General features: G+C 42.2%; 1 protein-coding gene and 1 pseudogene across 2 annotated transcripts in view; one reads left to right on the top strand and one right to left on the bottom strand.

Moving 5' to 3' along the window:
• Positions 1-25,242, bottom strand: part of SHISA9 (shisa family member 9) — a 281,808-nt gene that overhangs the window by 84,147 nt on the left and 172,419 nt on the right. The gene's annotated exons all lie outside the window — the stretch shown is intronic.
• LOC144318111 (10 kDa heat shock protein, mitochondrial pseudogene) lies at positions 4,992-5,487 on the top strand (annotated as a pseudogene).

Raw genomic sequence — 25,242 nt, 5'->3', positions numbered from 1 at the left:
GGGCTCAGACTGTACTGCTACAGAAGGGAACATGTAGGCTACTGATGATGTGGAGTTAGGGAAGACCTAACAAGTAGTTGTGGCTACACCATTCAGCCTGGTCATGCTAGAAACCCTATTATCTAGTACAATTACAATGATCCCTGGGCTCCCACTTCACCCAGTCCACCCCAGACAAGAAAGATCTAGAGTTAAATCCAGTAGAGCCATCTCCAACTGGCTATGCGTTCAAGGATGAGGCTCAGAAACATTCCTAGAATGGTAATGTCAAATCTTTATTTCAGGGAGAAGAGAAAATTTTATTTATTTTCACTTGTGTGGTGGGGAATCTTCTTACCATCTGAGTTCATTTCCTGCTTCTGCATGGATGATCTACAGATGTGTCCCTTCAGGGTTATCAACATGAATTGTCATTCTCAGTGTCCAGTATTACAGCTACACAGGAGATGGGAGTCATGGGGAGGCAGCAATCAGACACTACGTTTTTAGACAAATCCCCATGACTTGTCTATTTTCTTATTTGTGTAATAAGTGATGCCAATAAACTGCAATTAATTAAGTCTATTAAATGTGAAACTGGGGCAAGGAGTGTATAGAAACTCCCTGTATTATCTTTGCAACTTTCCTACAAGTCTAAACTATTCTAAGATAAAACACTTCAAAACAAAAGACTACTAAGCAATTTCTGGTTCATTGAGATTTTGCTTCAGGTTCAAGATATCACTCAGCTCATAACATGATGGCTCTAGTAGGCAGGTCTGGACTTGAGAATCCGGTTGAAAATTCACCAATGGGATTATCTCCATTATAAAAAAAACTGCATAGATATAAGACTAGAAGAGGCAATTGCTGCCTTTGGAGGATGGGCTTCCATAGGCAAGGTAGGGGAAGGGGTTCTTATTTCTTTCATTTTTCTTTGTCCTCTAAATCTTCCACCATTACTTTTGAGGGAAATCAGAGTTGCAAAAAGGCTTCACTCTTGCCTGACCATCTGCAACGGAAAGCTTCTTAGTGTAATGTACCTTTAGGATCTGGTCTTGCTTCTCTGGTTTCATCATCCACTACTCTTCCTCTTCCTATAGATGACAGTATTTCTGGATAATTCTATATGCCCATAATTGTTCCAGACATCCTGTGTGGTTTCACAACTCTGAATCTTTGTGCATCAATCTTACAACTTGCCTCCTCCCCAGTCTAAATTTTGGGTGTTTCCTTCAAAACTTAGCTAATATCACCTTTCTTGGGAAAGCTTCCCTGACCTCACCAAGCCTCACTACAGAATTCATGCTCTCTTGTCACTGCCAGACACAGGTTTCTATCATTGCACTTATCATGCTGACTGGTATTGATCTGTCTGCATGGTTAGCCCACCTACAAAATCCCGAGGGCAGGATAGTGTGTGATGTATTACAACATTCCCAGTGACTACTACAGTGTCTGGCATATGGAACATATTACAATAAATCTTTTTTGGGTGGATACTGAATGGACTCACCAGCAGATGTTTGGTTACTCCCAGAAGGCAGCATCACTGACTTATGAAAGGAGAAAGGTTGACCAAGAGCCAAAAAAGAAAGGCACAACCAAACTGGGAAGTCAGGTGAGAAGTGGCTGGAACTATAATATAACAGGCACAGGAATAAAGTTGACCAGGAACCTCATCTGAGTCAGAGCCAGGATGAGTGAGTCTGAGCTGCAAGGGCTGCCTCTTCTGAGGTCCCAGGGCAAAAGCTCTAAAGTTATCTTCCTGTGAGATGTCAGCCAAGACATTCTAACCCAACTTGTCTTGTTTACTCATATAATCCTTAAATTGTTAGGAACAAAATGCCCATTGGAGAACATCAAGTCTAATGGTCTGTAAACTGCACTTTCACAGGAATCTGAGATTCTAAAGAATTATTTCAAAGACAGAGGGTGTGGAGGAGTTTGGCGCTCCAGACACTCTAACAGGGCAGTTCCATTCGTCACTGGCTTACAGAGTGGCACTCCACAGAAAATTATTGAAGAAACAATTCTGCTGATAAAGCAAAGGCAGAGATGGAGGGAGGGAGGAAGTAAGAAAGAAAAAGAGAGAGGAAGGAAGCTTGAAATGAGGGAGAGGAAGTCTGGGAAGGAAGGGAAAGAAGAGGGAGAAGGAAAAAGGGAGATGGAGGGAGGACAAAACAAAAAAAGATGGAGAGAGGGAAGAAGGAAACTAGAAAGAAAAGGAAGCAAAGGAGGAAGGAAGGACAGAAGGAGACAGGAAAGGAAAGAAGAAAGGCAAGAGGGAGGGAGGTAAGGAGGGAGGGAGGTAAAAGAGAGGAAGGAGGGAGCAAATTTAAAGAAGAGAAACAGAAAAGGAAAAAAACCAACTCCTAATAACATCCAAACAAATCTTTCATGAGAAAATGAGGAGTCAGGAGAGGTGAATTTCTGAGGTCATGCAGGAAGGAAATGGCACTGTCACAATGATGACTCTAGTCCTCTCATTCCCAACTCAGCACACCACATTTGAGAACAGAAGTTCCATCAGCTCCATCTTCTTCCCCCTTCACCCCATAATGCAGTAAGTCACCCTAATAAAAGCTCCCAAGCTACAGTGCCCAATGAAGTGAAAAGCAAAGGTGAAAGTAGGTATTGTGAAATTAAAAACTTCAAATAGGAGATCAGACACTCTGGCCATCTCATGAGCCATGAATCCTGAAAAAAAGACGTTGCTAAATAGGGAATCCTCATGACCTGCTCCCACAAATGGGGGGGAGGGAAATGATTCATAATTAGGGCAGCAATTGCTTGTATGGAAATAAGAGCTATATGCCTGGAAATCCCTTGTCCTCCTAAAGGATTCAAATATGCCCCAAGTGAGGCATTCATATTCCCGAATTACTGAGGAAACAAATCCCTCTTCAAAGATCATACAAGAGAGAACTTGAATAAGATATGGAGGGATGGTTAGTGGAATATAGGGTCTGGGGGTTGCTATAATTGTTCATTCAGCATGCCTTTTTCTGAGGGCCTCCTTTATGCAGTACTACCCTAGGAAATGGATAGATAGGAATGAGGATGTGGGGCCCTGTTCTCAAAAGCTCAAAGTCTAATAGGTAGACTATCCTGATTATAATACTATATGATAAGGACTTTCATGATGTAGGGGAGGGATGGTGAGAACCTCCTATCCCACCTATCTGAGCACCTATCCCAGTACAGGAGAGTAGAGAAGAGCTCCTAGCTCAGTAGTTCTCAACTTTAACTGGCATGTGGATTACTAGGGGGATCTTGTTCAAGTGTGAGTTCTGATTCAGTAACTCTGGGATGGGGCCTCAGATTTTGCATGTCCAGTGGAATTCAGATGAAGCTGATGCTGCTGGTTGCAGACTACACAGAGAGAAGCAAGGTCCTAGAACAGAGTCACTCAAAACATGGACCATGGACTAGCAGCATCGCTATCACTTTTGAGTATGGATAAATGCAAGTGCTCAGGTTTTCCTACAGACCTCCTAAATCAGAATCTCTGAGGATAAAGCCCAGAAAGCTGTGTTCTATCAAATTCTCAAGGTGATTCTTACAAACGCTAAGATTTGAGAAGTAGCATCTTTGTGGATCTATTTGAACTGAGTCCTAAAGAAAGAGATAAGATGGGGTGCCTGAGTGGCTCAGTGGTTGGGCGTCTACCTTTGGCTCAGGGCGTGATCCCAGGGTGCCGGGATTGAGTCCCACATCGGGCTCCTTGCATGAAGCCTGCTTCTCCCTCTGCCTGTGTCTCTGCCTCTCTCTCTCTGTGTCTCTCATGATTAAATAAATAAATAAAATCTTAAAAAAAAAGAGAGAGATAAGATTACCATGTTAAAAACTCCACTCAACAGCATCTATTATAGACTCCACTGTCTGCCTCCAAATTCAGCTCCAACAAATATTTCTCATTCACTTGGCCAGATCAACATCATTGCTAAGGCAAAACTGGATCTGATTTCCCATGAACTGAGACAGGCTTGAAAACTCTTGGAGAGGGAAAGAAGGATACATCCTATTGAAATGTCACAAAGATGGAAAGTGCGTGGCATGTGTGCCACCCCATGCTCATTCTGTTTCTGTGACAGACATCATTAATCAGTCCCTGATCTCTTTCTTGCTTCACCCAGGCCCTATCTCAGAAATCTCAACCTAGTTCTCCAGGCATCCCTTACTGACTGAGAGAAGCTTATACATAAGAGAACGCCCATCTAGTCCTTTAAATCATCATGGATGGAGAACTCTAGTCAAAATAAATATTTTACCAGGTATGAGAAAAAAGCAGCCCCATTGTTTTTCTTCCTAGTGTGCATTTCTCAGAAAGAAGAATCTTTATGCCAGAGTCATAGGTGGGAGTGACCAAACTACCTATTCAGCAAGTGACATTCGCATATTTCATCCAAGAGAAAGAATAGAAGGGGGAGGAAATGCACATTTACTGAGCATATACTCTGTATCGTGTACCTTCACAAGGGCATATAGAATATTTCATCTGATCCGCACCATAAACATACAGAGTAAATTTTGTCATCCTTATTCTATTAGAGGAGTTTCAGAGAAGTTATGTGAGTTGCCTGCTCTCAAGCAGCTAGTAAAGAGCCTAAATTCAAGCCCAGGTCTCTCTGGCTTGAAACATGGGTCTTTTGCTATTACACTTTAATAAACAGAGGCATTGCTGATACGGGTGATTAAAAAAAAATAATAAGGCCACATAATAGCATGGGCTTCAAGATAGTTATTTCTAGACAGCTCTAACTATTTTAAAAGAGTCCATGGATTCTCTTAAGAGGGCTTTTTTTTAGCCCAGAATCTCTGAGTTTCAGATGGTCTGGGATGAAGATTTCATCTTCTGGTTGATTCCAAAGGACTTGAGAGTGTGGCCTGGAATATTTACCTCAGGAGCACAAAATCCTGTAGAAACAAATTGGTGGCTTTATTAGACAAAACCCAAAGGGATGGCAGCAGCAGCTCCAGAGCAGGGTCCAACTGTGGCGGCCAGAGTCATGGCAGAGCAAGTGTTTAGAGAGTTTTTTCCCCTCTTTGAGTGAGTTTTAGTTTAAAGGAATGCAGCTGAAACTGTAACCAAAGGAGGTATTATGCTTCCAGAAAAGTCTCAAGGAAAAGTGTTGCAAGCAACAGTAGTAGCTGTTGGATCGGGTCCTAAAGGAAAGGGTGGAGAGATTGAGCCAGTTAGTGTGAAAGTTGGAGATAAAGTTCTTCTCTCAGAATATGGAGGCACCAAAGTAGTTCTAGATGACAAGGGTTATTTCTTATTTAGAGATGGTGACATTATCGGGAAGTATGTGGACTGAAATCATTATTCAAATGGCATGAAGTGAAGCTGCCCATTCTAGTGAAGTTGTGAAATCTTTCATCATGTAAATAATTTTCATGTCTATCTTTTATAATAAACTAATGGTATCCAAACTAATGATATCCAGTGTCTCTGAAGTTTAGTTCTAGTCTACCGATATAAACATTAGCAAATAAAAATACATAAATGAGAAAAAAAAAACCCAAAGGGATGATCTCTTGCTTTAAATACTAATTCTGCAACCTGATTTTTTTTCCTAAATTGGCCCTTGCTGGTGAGTATAATGCAATAAATACATCAATCTTATTGTTATTATTGTATATTATAATAATAATTACATTATTATCACTATTACTTTTATAGCAATGTCACATTGGGTTCTCTAAAAACAGATGCTGAAATGGAATTTGGGGTGCAAGATGTTTATTAGGAGTCAACATCTATGAAGGGAAATGGGAAAGAAACAACGATGGGGCAGAGAGGTTGAACTGCAATCAAACTTGAAAAGCCTGAGACCCCCCCAACAAGGAGCTTTGGAACAAATATCATGCATTAGGGTTGTTCCTCTTCAGGCCAAAATGCTCCAACCTTTATAAATCTGCCTCATTCAGGGGCATGTGGGTGGTGTAGCCAGTTTGTGCACCCGACTCTTGATTTCAGCTAAGATCTCAAGGTTATGAGATTGAGCCTGATGTCCTGCTCTGCGCTCAGCGGAGTATGAAGACTGCTTGTCCCTCTCCCTCCCCTCCCCCTGCCCTGCTCTCTCTCTCTCAAATAAATAAAATCTTTAAAAAAATAAATAAATCTGCCTCATTCAGTCTCTAGATACTGGATGCTCTGGGAAGAAAGTGATGATACAGCTCTCTAGAGCTGAGGCAAAGCTTGAAGGAATGAGTAGCTACAGACACTCTGCTGACCACATTCCTTATAGCTGGACAGCAAGTCCTTCTTTAAAGGAGGATGCAGACATTTGACCGGGGCTTTACAATTTATGACATTTTCATATCTATTATGACTTTTGCTCCTTGCCACCCAGATGCGATCACAGTATGCCATAGTAGATTCCACAGTTGTTCAAAATATTTGCTGTCCTACTTTTCACGGTGGAAGAAGTAATTCCTGTTCCATTGACATTGGGATCAGTTATGTGACTTGCATTGGCCAATGAGATATAAGTGAAAGTAACGTGTACCAGTTCTGAGCAGAATCTTTAAGGGCCACTTTTGGTGCGCTGACATCTTCTCTCCTTTCTTTTTTCCTCTACTAAGAGTCCAGATGTTCTACACGGGAGCTGCTCCTTCAGCATGGGTTCCTGAGTAAAGGGCCAAAGCTGTAGGCTCTCCACAATGGACAGCTTTGTGAGAGAGATAGAGACCTGTATTGTTTCACATAACTTAGCCTAGATTAACTAAAACAGCTCCCATCACCTACAAGACATAAAGCTCAAGCTTCCCAACAAGGCTTTATATCACCCAACCTCTGCCCATCTTTCTACTCTCATCTCTCATCAGGCCTCACCTTGCTTTGCTCTAACCATATCAAACCCATTTCCCTTCTTGAAAAACTCCTACCCCCTCTCCAAGCTTTAGCTAAAATAGTCTCTCGTCTATGTGATTTTTCCCTCACTCCCTTTCCTTAAGCAGAAACAACTCCTTCAATCTTTCCCATTGGCCTGGGTAGAAACTATTTTGTTAGATCCTGCCCAGTGCCTAGTACACTGTCAGGGACTCAGCAGGTGGTCAATAAATATTTGGTGGAATAAATCACAATGTATACCCAGGTGTTAATGTGTACCGGGCACTGTAATAAGTGCTTGATGTAGATTATTTAACTTTCACCAATATTCCCTATTTTAAAAATGGGAAAACTAAGGCCCAGAAGGTTAAGTAACTAGTTTGTGTTTTAAGTGACAAAAGCAGGCAGTCTAATTCTGCAGCACACTTAAGCACTGTGCTATCTGTACCAATCCACATGTGCCCAGATTCTAACAGTTTCTTACACATAGCAGACACTCCATACATGGAAGTAGTGGTGTATTGGAGATCTATCCCTAGTGCAGGCAGAGGGAGTACAATGATTGTAATAAATTTGAAAGCAATAATAAAATCAATGAAAATCTGGTCTTATATATATTATCACCATACACTAGCAGTTCTAAACAATGTCACTGATAAAACATTCTTCCCTGCCACGGTGGATCATTTCCATGCCCCAACCCCTTATTACAGCACTGAATGGTCATTAAATGAATGAATGAACTGACTGATAGAATTGAGGGTAATATGAATGATGGAGATGTAACAGTTGACAGAGAACAAGCCTATTATCTCCATGACTTTCAATTAAAGCAAAGCCAGTAGCCTAGGTTGACATGTTGTCTCCCTTGGGTGATAGGCGAGTATTTGGCGGGGGGCGGGGGGGGATACCAGCCAGCCCAACTGGATGGGCCTGGCATTATGGAAAGGATGAAAATCATCCATTTTGTAAATCCAAAGACACCACCCAGCAACCTGAGGCCTGGGGACAGAGAAATATCTCACCTTGGTCATCCTCCCTAGGCCAGTGACCAGAGCTGCAGAAAAGCAAATAAAATTCAGGAAAGAATCTGGAACCTGCATTTATATAGGCACCATTGGGCAATGACCCAAATTTTTATAGCCTGCTGCTCAGCAAAGTATCATTCTGACAGGAAAAAGAGAAATGAAAATCCTGGACATTCCTTTTGAGTAAGTTCTATTTCTTGGGCCTTTGATGATAATGTTTTTGGACACTTTATCATAACAGAGAATGGCAGTGTCAGTATTTCTACCTTTCCACATCAGTGTAGAATTCCCTAATATTTGGTAAAATCAAAATCCAGAAAAATACAGCATCTGTTTAAACAAATCTCACCTAGCCCTGTAATCCCAATCTGGAGGACAGTTAATTGGTCTACATGCCTGTGTCTTTGACTAGGTTGTGAGTTTCTGGAATATGGAGATACTCTCTCATTCCCCTAGAAACAAAAGTAGCCTTTGGTTTGTTGGATGAATAAAGGATGACTTTGTTTCTTTCCATCATGGTCTAACCTGGTGAATGCTCTCTTCGGATGCCTTCCCCCAAGTGATTGACTCAGTCACACAGAATGTCTTCCCCATTCATGGAGAGGAGAGGATCTAGAGATCTGGATCTAGAGACTTATCCATGGGATAAGTCCCAAAACATTTTATTTCAATCAGAAATGCCTCCCACAGGCTGCTCACTTTTTCTCCAAAGTGTTTGCCAATGATCTTTGGGTTGATCACATCAGTGAGAGGGTCTCAATGAAGGGTTAATGGCTTGCAGGACTTTTTCTTAACACCTGTTAATTTCTCTCTTCGTGAGGAGAGGACATATCAGAATTTGCCAAACCATAGTGAGGAAGAAGCAATCACATTAGAGCAGTGGTTCTCGGCTGGGGGAGATTTTGCCCCCAAGGACCCAAGGGACATTTGGTAATGTTTGGGTACATTTTTGGTTATTAACAACCAAAAAGGGGAGGATGCTGCTGCTGAATCTAGTGAGTAGAGGTCAAGGATGCTTCTAAACATCCTCCAGTGGAGAGAACTTACCTCCTTGCTACATAGTCAAGAATTCTCAGCTGCAAATGTCACTAACACCAAAGGTAAGAAACTGCATTATAGGCATTGGAGGTTAGAAGCAGTAAAGGTATGAAGTCACACATTCCACTATTTTGGGGAAAATAATAGTAATGATAATGATAACCAGCAGCAATAGCAGTAAACACCTACTGGGTGGCAGACACTCTTGTAAGTATTTTTACACTTAACTGTTTTAATCCTTATCCAACTACTTCCAACTCCTCGAAGTCCCCTTCAAGGCAGGGACTGTTACTATCCCCATTTTACTAATGTGGACACTGCAGCACCCAAAGTCACCCAGCTGGTGAGTGTCAGAGCTGCTACTGCCACAACTGCCTGGCTCTATATCTGTATTCTTTCTTTTTAATTGTATTTAAATTCAATTTAATTAACATATCGTGCATTGTTAGCTTCAGAAGTAGAATTTAGAGAGTCATCGGTTGCATAGAACACCCAGTGCTCATTCCATCAAGGACCCTCCTTAATGCTTAACCACTCTGGTGAACTGAAAATCAGAGACAATTTCAGTTCTGGCTTTTAAGTTCATTTCTTTAGGAAAGAGACAGAACTCAAGAAAGCAAAGCACTTGCCCTTCTTTAGGAATTTGTGGATGGAAGATATCAGGGCTAAAGACTGAGCAGTGATTAATATCTGCAATTGCAAACCCACGAGTCAGAGATGAGGCTCTATGCCCGCCATGGCAGCTAATGAGGGAGACTGGTGTAGTGGAAAGAACATTATGTCAGGAAGCAAAAAAATGTGGATTTGGGGTACAGCTCTGCCACAAATATGTTGTGGCTTTGAGCAAGTGAATTTATTTTTTTTAATTTATTTTTTATTGGTGTTCAATTTACCAACATACAGAATAACCCCCAGTGCCCGTCACCCTTTCACTCCCACCCCCCCGCCCTCCTCCCCTTCTACCACCCCTAGTTCGTTTCCCAGAGTTAGCAGTCTTTACATTCTGTCTCCCTTTCTGATAAAGAAGATGTGGTTTATGTATACAATGGAATATTACTCAGCTATTAGAAATGACAAATACCCACTATTTGCTTCAACGTGGATGGAACTGGAGGGTATTATGCTGAGTGAAGTAAGTCAGTCGGAGAAGGACAAACATTATATGTTCTCATTCATTTGGAGCAAGTGAATTTAAACTTTCCAGCCTGATTTGCCCTTTCTGGTGTTTTCCATATTTTCCATGTTAGCTCTTCTCATGGTTGTATAGAGCAGGAGTTGACAAATTGTGGCACGTAGGCCCAATCTGGCTGTCTCCTGTTTTTGTCAACAAACTTTTATTGGGACATGGCCGTACCCATCTTTTACATAATGTCTATGGCTTTTTTTAGGCTACCATGGAAGAGCTGAGTAGTAGCAATAGAGATTATGTCTACACAGCACAAAATATTTACTACTTAGTCCTTTACAAAAAAAGTTGTCGAGCCCTAGTGTGGAAGTATCTGTGTAGATTTTCTTTCTAAATCTGTGGAGTAGGAAAATAAAAATGAGTCTGTGCTACAAACTACTCTAACCTATCAGGATGCTCTAATGAAATCACCTATGTGAAAGTACTTCGAAAAAGTACTAAGAAATATATGAATCATACCATTATTACTTATACATTTATTGTGTAATATATAATTATATATAAACAAGAATTATATTTAAAATTATGAAAATATATATTATTATATTATAATACATAATATATATTAGTATTCAGATGATGGGGGTGCAATGTGACATAGTAGAAAATGAACAAACAAAAGCCAAATAGCATGAGATTTGAAATCAAGCACACCTGAAGTTGAATCTAAGTCCACCCAACTATTCCTATCATGATTTGGAGTAGTTATTAAATTCCTCAAGCATCATTTCCTTACCTGCGGATAAGATTATTAAACTGGGGAAGAGAAATAATGCACAATGGGGCTAATGACACTTCATTCCTAAGCTTGCTGGGAGGGTGAAAAAAGATATACAAATGCATTCAATTATGTATGCATTTGTCCATTGAATATGTCGCACGAATGCTCCACTGGGTATCAGGAGTTGTGCCAATCACCAGATGTACAGCTGTGCTCAGAAAGCCACAGTCCCTGCACCCTAGTACCTACAGTCTAGTGGGATAGACAGGCCTTGAAATTTCAGAACATAAAAGTTCAATGACAATTCTGAGGGCTGTTCAAATTAAGTAGTAATGGCCACAGTCATGGCTAATGGCATGACTGCTACAAAGAGATGAGAATTTTTCAAAGACACAAGAAATCACCCAGGTTCTCAGTTGTGAGAAACCTTTGAGGGGCAGTGGGGGATTCACAAGACTGGAAGATCTGAACTCAGGGAAGGGAAAAGGAAAGCACAGCACTATATAGATCTGAGCACAGGGTAGGATGGGAGTAAGAGATGGCAAAGGGAGAGAAAGAAGGATGTGAAAAAGGTAGTCACAGAGGTCAGATTTGCCCTACTGAGCATCATAGGATCAGCGGGAACACTATACACCCACCAGCAATATTTCCTTCTCTTGTAGAAATCAGCCCCTCTAAGTCCCTCCAAAGAAACCATGCAGCTGCAAACGCACAGCAAAACACAATCACACTTGTGTACATGGGGGCAGAGGATGTATGCATTTTTATTAAACTGGCTTCCTTTTCTTCCTGAGAAGGTAGCTACACCATATCTACCAGCCTTCCTTGGAATTAGGTATAGCCACGCAACACTTCTGGCTAATGGAACCTTGGTAGAAGTTATGTTTGTCCCTCACAGCCTATCCTCATAAAAGCCTCCCATCTAGTTCCCCAACTTTCACTCTCCCCTAGTCTGCTGGGCTCAGTGGAGCACTTCAGGGCCCGAAGAGAATAGCAGGGCCAGAGGAAAGAAGGATCATGGATCCCTGCCTGACTGTATGGAGCAGAGCTCCCTATGATATGAACAAGAAATGAACTGTGACCATATTCATGCACTGTGAGCTTGGGGTTGTTTTTCTCCTTTACAGCCCTAATTAGTACATACAAGTATCTTATTTTCCCTTTGTACATTTACTGCCACCAGAATGGAAGCTTCGTGAAGACAAGAACTCTGTCTTCTCATTCACATTTATGTCTAGAATTGTGTGACATTAACAAGATGGTCGGAAAACATTTATAGACAAAAAATATTGGTAGGTTGAGGACAAGATAATGTCAATCAGTGACCCAGGGTCATTGGAAGAGAAGAAATAAAAGCTGATACAACACAGCTCTTCTGTAAACAGTAAAGTTCTGTACAGATTGCAGAAGTGGGGTTTGTTTTCCATCATTGCAGAAGTGGGTTTGTAGATGCACAGGCATATTATGCATACAGGCATAGCCACAGTGAATTCTTACAACATTGTAGTGTAGACATGAGCACACAGATGTGCCACAATTGAATTCTTTTAGCATGATAGGAACCAAAAATGATCACGTACTCAAAAGAATCAGGATCTCCCTGTGTCCATGTGGGCCCATGTCTGTCTCCCACTGGGACGTAAGCTAGATTCATACATCAGGCTTAGGCTTTAGATCCAGGTAATCTGGGAATAAATAAGAATGCTAATTTACAGTCATCAAGTTCTTTGTATCTGCCTAGCACTGTGATAAGAGTGTTATGTATGTCCCATGATACTTAATTCTCTTATCCACCCTACATGGTAAGTATTATTGCTATCCTCATTTTATAAATTCAGCAAGTTCAGGCTTAGAAAGGTGAAGGAATGTGTTGAAGGCCACCTAGCCAGAGGGGCTTCCTAGATGCTGACCTGAGGCATGTGCCTTCACCCCTTCACTACTGTGTCTTCATCTGTAAAATGGGAGCAACAACACACATCTGACAAGTCTGTTAGAAGGATAAAATTAAATCCGACAGTGCATCTAGAATTCCCTGTGGATCATCTGACACTGAGAAGGAGCTCAGAAATATACCACCTTCCTTCCCTATACTTCCCTTCATTTGCCCAGGAGAGCCATTTTGTCCTAGGCAAGGTTCTGAGCTCCAAAAGCCAGCAGCAAGCGGAGGCCAAGTCCCCAGATGACTCCGCCACCAGGGCCAGCCAGTGTGCACCAAACCCTTAATCGTATTTAAACTCTGTCTGGGCACCTAATTATCTTAATGATGCAGAATTCAAAATAGCACAGTCTGTGTGCACCCCAAGAAAGGTCCCGTTCACAGACATGGGCCTATCAAGCCAGAGAAAAGAGTCTAATAAAAGAATTTAACAATTACAGTACTTAGAACAGGAAAGGCTGACAGGTCATCATTGGAAGCTGGGTTCTCCCTGAGATCCCTCTCTCCCGTCTGAGCTTTCTTGGGATATTTCCACTCTTCTGTTTGGACTCCCCCTGCTTCAGGGGCCATGACTCTTTCATTGTTGATTATGTGGTTTAATTCTCGCAACTATGTCAGGTAGACATGACAAGCCCATTTCACAAACAAAGGGACTGAGCCCTGGAGAAAGTTGGGTCTTTGGAACAAAACCAGAAGCTCACTCTGTACCCAGTGTCCTGGGATACCGATCACATGGACAGCCTGAGTCCATGTCTTGCACTCTTGAACTCTTCAAGAGGTGGCCTGATGAGCCTTCTTTTCCATTTCTTCTTCCTCTCCCCTCTCTTCTTGCTTCCTCCCTCCCTTCCTACCTAACTTTTCTTCTTAATTTTATTCTTTCATTCCCTGACTTCTTAGTTTTTCTCTTTCCTCCCCTCCTTACCTTGATTCCTTCTCTCTGTCCTTCCATCCATTTCTTTCTCTCCCTTCCTTCTCTCTTTCTCTCTTCCCCTCTCTCATGCTCTCTCACTCTCACTGTATTAACTACCTATTCTTTGCCTGGTCTCATACAAGACTTCAGGAACACACAGATCCATTAGACATCTCTCTGCTCTCAGGTAACTCACTCTCAGCTGGGATGGGGGGACAGACAGCAAAACAGACACCACAGTAGTGAGATTAAATATTATGATGAAGAAATCAGAGCTAGCTGTAGGAGCATGGATGAGGGTCCCAGGGAAGGCTTTCACTTCAAGGCAGCCTCTACATCACTGTCTTAATTTCTGCCTAAGTGCAAGATGTCACCATCCTCACAGATGGGGCTGAAAAGACTCTGTCAACCTCTTTAGATCGTTCTCAATTTGTGCAGTAAGACACCTAAGAGCTTGCCAATGGCTAGAGTATGCCATGGAATTCCTCACAGCCTGTCAATTTCAAATAGGGGCTGGCCATTGCTGGGATAGTGGAAGAAGGTAGTCTGCTACCCACTTATTCTACATCCCAGGTAATGGTCAATAGCCAGGTAATATTAGACCTCAACAAGCGGATACCCAATATTAGCCTCAGAGTTGATCAGTGCTCAATGCTCATGAGAACAGATTAATAAACAATAAACACATAAATATTGCTATTGTTCCAGCATATTGAGAAATACTTGAATATGCTACTGTATAAGTTTAAGGCACACAGCTTGATGGTTTGATTTACATAGATTATGAAATGATGACCACAGTAGGTTCAGCTAACATCCATGTTCTCATATAGATACAATAAAAAGAAAGAAAAAAAATCTTTTTGTGATGAGGACTCTTTAAGATCTGCTCTCTTAACTTTCCTGTATATCATATACCAGCATTAACTATGGTCACTGTGTTGTACATTACATCCCCAGGACTCACATCTTATAACTGGCAGTTTGTAGCTTTTGACCACCTTTAGCAATTCACCCTCCCCCCCACCCCCCACCCCCCTACCACCACCCCACGCTGCCGCCTCTGGTAACCACAAATCTGATCTCCAGAAGAAAGTGTCAGTGTTGAGGATAGGGCATTAGAAATTACCAGGCAGACCAGCAAAAGAAAAAAGATTGAAAAAGATTGAAGAAAGCCTATAAGACACAGGACACAATGTAAAGAAACAATATTCATGTTATGAGAATTCCAGAAGAGAAAGAGAAAAGGATAGAAAATATATGCAAAGCAACAATGGCCAACAAAAATCCCTGAACCCAGGGAGAGAAATGGGTATCCAGATTCATGAGGTTTAAAGAACCCGAAGGAGGTTGAACTCATTTAGGGCTGCACCAAAACACATAATAAATAGTCAAAAGGCAAAGGCAAAGAATTTTTAAAGGGGCAAGAGGAAAGAGAGAAGTTACATACAAGGAAACACCCATGAGACCATTGGCAGATTTCTCAATATAAATATTTCCTAAACAGCATTCTTGTACCAGTCTGGGTGGTTTTTGCAACCACCAAATGTCTCATGTTGAGGTAGTCTTGCATAGATGGGCTCAAGTATCTTATTTGGAGTCAAACAGATTTTGGTTTGTAACTATAAGGTTCTGGATGGGAAATCTTAGTTCTTCCAGGCTCAATGTCTCATTTTTATAATGTAGATAATAACCTAGGTCATAGGACTGCTGGTCGAAATACAACACAGTGTCTTCTCCATCATAAAATAAGAACATGGCAAATGACACTTATTTCTAAATATTATGACTGTAATTCATCAAAATGGTTCTGTGAGAGCCCTTCGTTTATTAGGAACAGAGTAGAGACTTGAAGTTGAAGCCACCTACCTTGAGATTCACCACAAATGAAAGAGAGGCAGATTTTGAGACACCAACCTTCCATCCAGCACACCCCATCCCATCAGGGAAGTTATTGTCAGGAAATCAATGGTGAATTCTCATCTCAAGGAGGTGGGATCCACCAGATTGTGGTGGATGCCAATGAATTCATGGTTTTATTAACCTGTCTGGAACTGATAGAATCTGAGGAGTGCTAGCCCTTCTCATCTCAGTATCCCCTGGAAAGTTACCAAGTAAACTGTAAGTAGTGAAAGGCTCCAAATACTTCATGCTCCAACAGATCCAATCTTTCTTGAGCTTGAGGGACTGACACTATCTGTCTTCCCCTCTCCACCCTGGCTAATAACTTCGGTCATGTGGCACCCACTTTCCAAAGCCTTTCTTTTCTCTCAGCTTGAGAAAGCTCCAATTTGGTGATTGTTCATTATCCCCCCATTTAGACAATTTTCAACGCACAGTGGAACCTTTAAACAGTGTGAACAATGTTGTCAATCTTTCTGCATGCTGCCTCTGCCAGGCATTAAGAAGTAAATTGACTGCACAGCAGGAGGGGAATTAGGAACACAGTTTCCATTAATAGTTATAGGGGAAGCCAAGTGGGGCCTTAAGTTTGGTCATGGATGGGGGCGGGCATTAGAGACACCTGTCTACCAGGGGCTGGACTGAGTCTGAGTCAGTATTCGGAGCTCCCCAACAAGGCCTTTCCTCACCAGGGAGAGAATCCCTTAATGCAGGCCACAATAGGGTGGGTGGAAGAGAAGAGAAAAATCCATACCTTGAGGACCTGCTGTATGCAAAGCACATCAATAGTGTTATCTCACGTCATCCTCAAAATAACACCAAGGGTTGGGAGCAGTATTTGTTTTGTGTGGATGAGAATGCAGAAGTAAAAACTCAAGTCACACAACTCATGAGTGATGGAGCCAGGATCTGAAATGTGATCTATCCAGCTCCCAAAGTCCCATCGTTAGCAACCACTTTACTGTAAGAGGGACTTGCTTTCTAGAGTCTTCCTAATGTCTCTTTTGCCCAGACTGGGCTGCCTCCCCTGGAGGCAATTGGAGGATTAATAAATTCACTATCTCTTGTTATCACACAAACTGAGGCCTTTGTCCATTTTCACTGGATTCAGCTTCTGCCAGCTGTGCTTATCATTCACCTTTGTTGTTCCAACGATACTATCCACCCACCCTTACTTCCGCCTTTCCTGTATTACTCAGAACAGCCACTTCTCTGCTCCATGAGTAGCTATCGAAGAAACAGCAAATAGGCCACTAATTCCTCATCCCACATGTATAACGGGCATCATTCATCAATTTCCCACCTAGCAGCAACTACCAACAGATCAGATGAGACACTCAAGCATAACTCTATCTGCCTTCCACAACCCGAGCCAAACACAACTCCTAAGTAAACCAGTGAATGTATCCTGTGCATAACAAAATTTCCTCTTTCTTGCCCCACTTCTCAAGAGCAGAAAACCAAACAGACTATATTCTAATGGGTACATTTACTAATCACATCTTTTATTTTTCTATCCCTGCACACTCTCTCAAAGATTTAAAACCCAGATATTCTAGTTCTCAAACACCAGTCCTATCAACATTTGTTGGAATTATATGACCTTAGGCAGGTTGGCTCCTTCATCTATAAAATAGTTATGCTAATGTCATCCTCACAGCATTATTTGAGGATCAAATGAGAAAAAACACACAGAGCACCAAACATAATGCCTGGAAAATGGATAGTTCATTAATGTCGAATCGACAAAATGCCCAAACATCAGGGTATCTCTTTTTCCTCCACCTCCACCATCTGGCTGGTTTCCCATGTGATAGAGCCTTCTCTGTTCTGTTCCCTCCAGCATTTAGGAAAGACAGGACTCTCAAGTCAATCTGAGGATAACTGCTTGCCAAAGGTAGAAACAATTGCTGGTGTCTTGGCAAGAGATGGCCACATCTCAAAAGGACAATGGAAAACCTTTGGCTGAAAATTCTGCAGTGGCTGGTGGACCGCCCACAGCTGTACTGCACACAGATGCTGAACCTCCTTCTCTCAAAACCAGGGTCAGTCCCAGCACCTTTCTTTCTTCTTTTTCAACAACAAAAGCATTGAGCCCTTACTATGGGTAGGGCACATGCTAGATCCATCGACCACCAGTCTATGCACTTTTTAATGTTATTTATTTATTTATTTGAGAGAGAGAGAGAGAGCATGTGCACATGAGTGGGGGTGGACGGGCAGAGGGAGAGAAGGAAAGAATCTGGAGCAGACTCTCTGTTGAGCTTGGAGTCCAAGGCAGGGCTCGATCTCTCCACCCTGAGATCTGACCTGAGCCAAAATTAAAAGTCGGACATTTAACTGACTGAGCCACCCAGGCACCCCTCCATGCATTTCTTTAATAAGCCACCTGCTGAAAAGATGACAGTGACATCTGACATGAATCAAGAGCTTCCAGCATGCCGGGCACTGCAGTATTTTATGTGGACTTTCTCACTCAGTCCTCAGAGGATCATTTTACCAAATGGAAGGATGCCAAATACACCTGTTATATAGATCTGTTCTCTCTCTCTCTCTGTGTGTGTGTGTGTGTGTGTGTGTTTAATTTAGTGATTAATCACAAAAGTCATAATGTTCATTTTAAAACTTTTAAACAGGGCACCTGGTTGATTGATTGATTGATTGACTGATTTAGCGTCTGCCTTCAACTCAGGTCATGATCCCAGGGTCCTGGGATCGAGCCCCACGTTGGGTTCCCTGCTCAGTTGGGAGTCTGCTCTTCCTTCTCCCTATGCCCCTCTCCCCAACTCATGCCATCTCTCCCTACTCAAATAAATAAATAAAATCTTAAAAACATAGCTGAACAGCAGTGGACAAGATGTTAAAGAATTTCATGTGCTTAGCAAAGTGACTGTCCTATGGGTATTAAACACACAAATAAAAAGTGTCAACCCTCTTCCCTCCCTGACAGCATTATGGAATTAGCCCTGCCCTCTGTACTGACCCCCTGCAAGGAGGCAGCATTCCCATGGCTAGGGGCAGCCTTGGTGTCTCTCTCTTCTTCTTGGCTATTCTCTTCCAGAGTTCTCTCTCTCTTAGCATTTTCTCTCATAAATATTTGCAAAAAATCAGGCTGCTCTGTCTCATTGTGTTTTCACGCCTTGTTTTGCCACCTTCTTAGCAGAGCTGATTTGACATAAATATTTATGTGTAAAAATATGTTCCCTAGTCCCCGATGTTCTCCGCCCTACATACTATCATGGGGAGCATTGGGGCACTGCTTACATGGGGCCTCCCTGCAGCCTGGAGCAGTGCACAGCCACTGATTTCATCCTGGGTTGTGAGAAGAAGCAGATGTTGGATCTGTGACCCCCTGGTAACAGGTCCCCTGGTAACAAGTTCTCGGTGACAGGCCAAAGTGCTCCAAAGCCCTGCAACAGAATTTATCAGCTTTCCCTGCATTATTATAGACTGTCCTGTGGGAGTTCCCTCAGCAGCGGGAGCAACTCTGCTGTCAAACTAGCTTGGCCAAAACTAAAAAAATATGGTAGGGGTGCCTGGGTGCTTTGTGGACTGGGCATCCAACTCTTGATTTTGGCTCAGGTCATGATCTTGGGGTCCTGGGATCGAGCCCCACATCAGGCTACTTGCTCAGCAAGGAGTATACTTGGAATTCTCTCTCCTCCCTCTGCTCCTCCATCCCTCTCAAATAAATAAATCTTAAAAAAAGAAATACTGTAGATATATCTAATTGTATATCTGTACCCTTTCTTCCTTCCTTCAGTTCATTTCCAGCACTGCCCACAGACACACCTGCACCACCCATACCCTTCTATAGCCAATGACCATCATGCCATTTTTTAAAGATTTATTTATTTTATGATAGAGAGAGAGAGAGAGAGAGAGGCAGAGACACAGGAGGGAGAAGCAGGCTCCACACTGGGAGCCTGACGCGGGACTCGATCCTGGGACCCCAGGATCGCGCCCTGGGCCAAAGGCAGGCGCCAAACCGCTGAGCTACCCAGGGATCCCCCCATCATGCCATTTTTAAGGCCATGCCAGGTGTTGTCACCCATTCCCTCCTCACTTCTAGAAGTACACTGTCTTCATCCCTTCATATCTCCCTGTCATGTTCTTATCCCCCTTGGAGTGCACTCCCCTCTTGCCAAGGTCACCCACCATCTTTCTTCCAAAAATGCCACTCCTGGCTATTATTGCTGTTGGAACAGGGCCTACATGGTAGCTTAGCTCTCCTGCAGTCTACAGCAGCAACAGGAGCAAGAGCAAACCATCAGCCTCCTTTTAATAGCACCAACCTGATAGAACCAGGTGGCCAAGGACTCCGTGTCTGCCTGAGCAGAGCACAAGACCCCCAGCCATAGTCATTTAGGGCTCTGATTGGGGTGGAGAAAGCTGATTTGGTTGGAGCCCAGTTCACCCCAGACTCCATGAGGACACTTTCCCTAAAGGAAACAATGCACAGAGATTTCTGCCCACACCTTTCAGAAGACTATAAAGACAGGCAGCTTACTTATAATTAATTTAATTAGTCATAATTAATGATGATTCTTAACAACCCATTGATAATTATTACTTGAGGATTATATAATTATTTAATAGTATATGACATAATTATTACTAATTAATAATAAATACACATGCTACATTGGTAAGTGGATATGGGATATCAGCAATCTGTTAGTAGAAAAAGGCTCCCAGACTGGGTCAAAAAATAAAGACCTAACCCTTATTTGTATGCCACGCTGAAACTGCATGATGAATTAGTAAAAAGTGCACTGTTTTCAAAGTCAGAAAACCTGAGTCCTAAAATCAATGGTACCATCTGAGGCCGTGTGACCTTGGGCACGGCAGCTCCTCTTGGCAAGCTTCTGGTTTCTCAGTTCCAAATGGGGGACCCGGCAATCTCCAGGGGAGGCTCACATGTGGTAAGGGATGGGCAAATGCGCTGTAACCTTCAGAATACTTCAGGCCCTGCTCCTCAGAGTGCGGTCGGAGAGCAGGCCGTGAAGACACAGCTGATGCAAGCCAGACTCTGAGCTATAAAGCTCTAGCGAGAACCCGGCCCTCTCGCTCACTAGCTGTCGGGCCCTGAGAAGCCAGTGAATTCCTCTCAATCTCAATGTTCTTATCTGTAAAATACAGGTGATATGTGGTATCTGCCTCACAAACTCGTTATGAGGATTAGGGGTAACATAAAAGCTGTCAGAAACGATGAAGTTGTTATAACCACAGATACAGCTGAGATTAGAAAAATAAGAGAATATTATTTAAAAGTTTCACCCTAACTTAGAAATCTAGTGAAAATGGTCAACTTTTCAATCAAAATTTACATTACCCAACTGACCCAAGAGAAAGCAGAAAACCACAGTAGGCCAAAAGCCATATAAAAATTGAAGTCATTTCTGTGGTACTCTCTTTCAATTTTTCTGTAAGTTGAACATTTTTCAAAATTTCAAAATAAAGGCCAGGGTAAAAAAAAAACTCACAAAGAGGCACTAACCCAATTATTTTACAGCCAAATGGTAGCAGACCTTTGAGAAATAGAAAATTCCCATTTTAATCAGACTCTTCTGGAGCATAGGAAAGATGTGAGCTACCTCCAATCACGTTATTCCACTAGTACGATCTTGGTACCAAGACTGGACAGAGGCCATAAGGAATGAATTCAACCCAATCTGCCTTTCTGAACAAAATCCACACAAGAAAACCAATCTCCATTATAAACATTGATGCAAAACAAAACAAAACTTGTTTGTTTTTCAGAAAAAAAAACCAGCTGAACTAATGCCCCTTAAACGCCTGGCACCTGCTCCCTCATTGGTCCTGATTAGTAAGATGTCATGACTTCCATGTAAGACAGGGTACATGTGGTTATTATTACTATTCATCACTATCAAAAACACAACAATTTTGTTTCCATTCTTCTAGCCCTTCCAGCTTCTTCAAAGTGTTTTAACAAACGAAACCAATGAAATGCAGAACTAAAAGAACTGAGCAGCCTTGGGAAAAGGATGTGAATCTTACAAGTCTTGAAGGAAAAGTCAAATAATAAAACATAAATGCTACCAACAAAAGTGAAAGAAGCCCACAAGCCACATATACACACACCAGAGCTTACTAATTAAGTTGGAACAGGGATAATGGGAAGAGGCATGTGGGAGTGAATGTCCACATTTCTCTCAAACGTTTTTCACAGTAATGAATTAAAAGATTACACTTCAGATTTCATTGCTGACAAATGAAGAAAAAGAAATGACTGTACTAGTTAAAAGTATACAGTGACCAGTGGAAGAATTTTAAAAAACAAACAAACAAACAAAAAACCAGAAATCATGGAAGTTAGAGGAAGGGAGGAAAAAACCAAGGCCAAAAAACTAGATCAGTGATTCCCAACCTTGGGTTTTCATTAGAATACCTGTGAATAGTTTTTAAAATCCTGATGCCTAAGCCACATGCTAGAGCAAATAAATCCATCCCCCAAGCAGGAGCCAGGCAGTCGAATTTGTTAAAGCTCTGTATGGGATTCCAGTGTGTGGCTAATGCAAGGAAGCACTACCAATTTATAATAAAGAACAAGAGCATCACCACCGAAGAATGAAGACAGAATTGATAATAAGCATGCAAGTTACATATGAAAAAAAAAAAAAAGCCTCTCAGGCTGGATCAAAATCCAAATCTGGCTTTCATTTGTATGTCCTAAGAAGCTGTGTGATGCCTTATTTAAAAGAGCACTGCATTCCAAGTCAGAAAACCTAGGTTCTAAAATCAAAGATAACCCTTTGAGGCTGTGTGACCTTGGACAAAGTCCCTGTCCTCTACAAGATTTCTGGCATCACAGCCTGGCTATGTCCAGGGGAGGTTCCGCTATGGTAAGGAAGAGGCAAAAGTGCTCTGAACTTCAGAATACTAACGCTTTTTGCCTCCAAGTGTGGTCTGCACACCAGCAGCACTGGCATCCTCTAGGAGCTCGTAAGAAAAGCAGGATCTCTGAATCCACCCTGACGCTACTGAATCAGAGTCCTCTGCATGGTAACCAGATCCCAGAGGTGATCCGGGTGCACTTCAATGTTGGAGAAGCAATGCTCCAGAGCAGCTATCCGGCCTTCCCCACAGAGTCAGGGAGACAAGAATTATTGCCTGTTTTTGTTATCTTATGCCCCTGTATGTGCCTCCCTCTCCTGAAATGCCCTCCCACATCCCTGTCGAGCTGACCCCTCTTTGATTTTGGGGGCACAGCTTAGATAAACTCCAGGAAAGACTCCCAGACACATCCCTGGCTGCTGGGTTAGTTGACCTTCCTGGGCTTCCCCCTGGTCAACCTGCTGCATTGGTGGAGCTGTTGGTATCTGTGTCACATCCCAGCACTCTACTGTAACTTTTTAAGGGCATTTCAATAAGTGCCTGCAATATGCGAAAGGTGCTTGCATAACCAGAATTTAGCATAGAAACCACTTTTATTAGTTTCCAGTGGCTGCTGTAACAAATTACTACAATCCTGGTGCCTTAGAACAACAGAAATTCATTCTCTCGCTAAATGCTAGCAGTGTGAAATCAAAGTGGCTCCAGGCCTGCTCCCCTTCAGAAGCTCTAGGGAAGGATCTGCCCCTGCCTCTTGCAGCCTTTGTGCCTCCAGGATCTCCCCTCTATGCTCACACTGCCTCCTCTGTGTGTCCTCTTCCAAGGACACTTGCCTCTGGAGGTAGGACTCATGCAGATAATCCAGGATGATCTCCTAATCTCAAGAACCTTCACTTTAACACACACGCAAAGACCTTTTTCTCCCCCCATATAAGTTTATATTCATAGGTTCTGGGCATTAGGACCTGGCTATATCTTCTTGATGGCCACTCTCCAGCCCACACTACAAATCTCATAGGAGGTATCCAAAGACCTCTGCAGTATTAATGCACACCCACTCTACAAAAGTGAACCTGAGGGGGTTTAAACACAAATAAATAGCAGAAACAACAAAACCTTTCCCAGTGTCACAATTGAAATAACATTGGGACAAATACACATGTCCATCTCCTGAGGACTTGTCCCTAACTTACACAAATGCCCAACCTATATTAAGTGTAACGTGTTTGATGCACATGCACTTTGTGTCTATAGTGGTGATAAGCACGACATGTCCATGATACCTCCTCTGTCCAACAACCATGAAGGTACATAGTACTGTAACCACAGGTAGTACCTGGCACCAGAGTCAGGATCTAAACACAGGGCTATCTGGCTCCATTCATTCACATCTCAGCAAATATTTACTGAGTGCCTACCATGTGCCAGGGATGACTGGGTTCAAGACTTTTCTAGACATAGGCTCAGAGAGGGGAGTGTCCAGCTGCAAAGCCAACACTCTGCTCACTGCTCTGGCTGTCAAACAGCATCTTGGCTCTACCTTCTCAAAGCACTTTTTTACTTCTGGGACTTCAGTTCCTACCTGATACCTTCAGCAATGGCACTGTGCCATACCAAAAACCACATTGCTCTGGCAAGCACTCTCAGAGCCAAGGGCCATCAGAGCCAAGAATATCTTGGGAATCTCCTATGACTGAGAACTTGTAAACTTCACATCTTCATGTTGTCTCAGACTCACTTCTAATGCCCCATGGCAAGTAGACTCCACCACTGATTCCTTGCCAACCTAACAAGGGTCTGTGGAATATCCCAGGGATCAGCTGACATGCATGTTCAAGTGAGAGGTGGATGTAAAATGAAGTCAGATGGATCAGTAAGGTATACCACCAGGTTGAAGGAACTTACAGACAATGCTACAAATACAACCCCAATTATAAGACAGAATGGAAACTCAAAGCAAAAATTTGTCTTTGAGATCCAAGAGTTATCCAGGCAGAGGGTGCTAATTGAAATAGGCCAAAGAGGCCACTTAGATTTCTACAAGGAGAGATGAGGTGAGAGAGTCAGTAGTCAAAACGAAAGTGTTCCCAAGGAAGAAAGTCAGAGGATTTTGTTCATAAGAATGTCAACATTGGAAGGAACTGCAAATATTGCTAATGTACGGTTTACAAATGCAGGTGCTTACAAGCCAGGACTATTGGTCAGCTGGTGTGAACCAGTATGATAGATCTGCCAGTTATTCATAGCCAAATTTAGTCTGATTGTATCATTACAAGGTTTTTATTATTTGGTGCCTGGAGCATATGGGTTGTTAAATATTTTGAGTATCACCCCTGCTACATGATGAGGCAAGAAAAATGAGTGAGTGACATAGAATAGATGTAAAATAGCTAGACAGCCAGCCAGAGAGATGAATAAGTAAATAGACACACAAATGATGATGTTGATGATGATGAAAGACAAGGTGGCAGAGAAAGACAATAGATAATAGATAGGTAGGTAGGGAGGTAGGGAGGTAGATAAGTAGATAGATAGATAGATAGATAGATAGATAGATAGATAGATAGATAAATAGAGACAGGAATAGCTGGCTGGCTGGATGATGGATGGATGAGTGGATGGATGGAGCTAGCTATAATATCTAGCTAGACAGTAATGTATATAAAGCCCCAAAACATAATGTCGAGTGAGGGGGAAAAATAAGATGCAGGATGCCATTAAAATATGACATGGTACACAAAAATTAAAACATAAAATGCCATATATTATTTATCAAAACATAAATCTATATGTAAAAATTAAAAAGGACCTATTTGTAAGAGTTCCAGGTATCACTCTTAAAAAAC

This window comes from Canis aureus, chromosome 8, assembly GCF_053574225.1.
Source record: "Canis aureus isolate CA01 chromosome 8, VMU_Caureus_v.1.0, whole genome shotgun sequence".
NCBI classification, from domain to species: Eukaryota; Metazoa; Chordata; class Mammalia; order Carnivora; family Canidae; genus Canis; species Canis aureus.
This window is presented reverse-complemented; position numbering and strand designations above follow the sequence as displayed.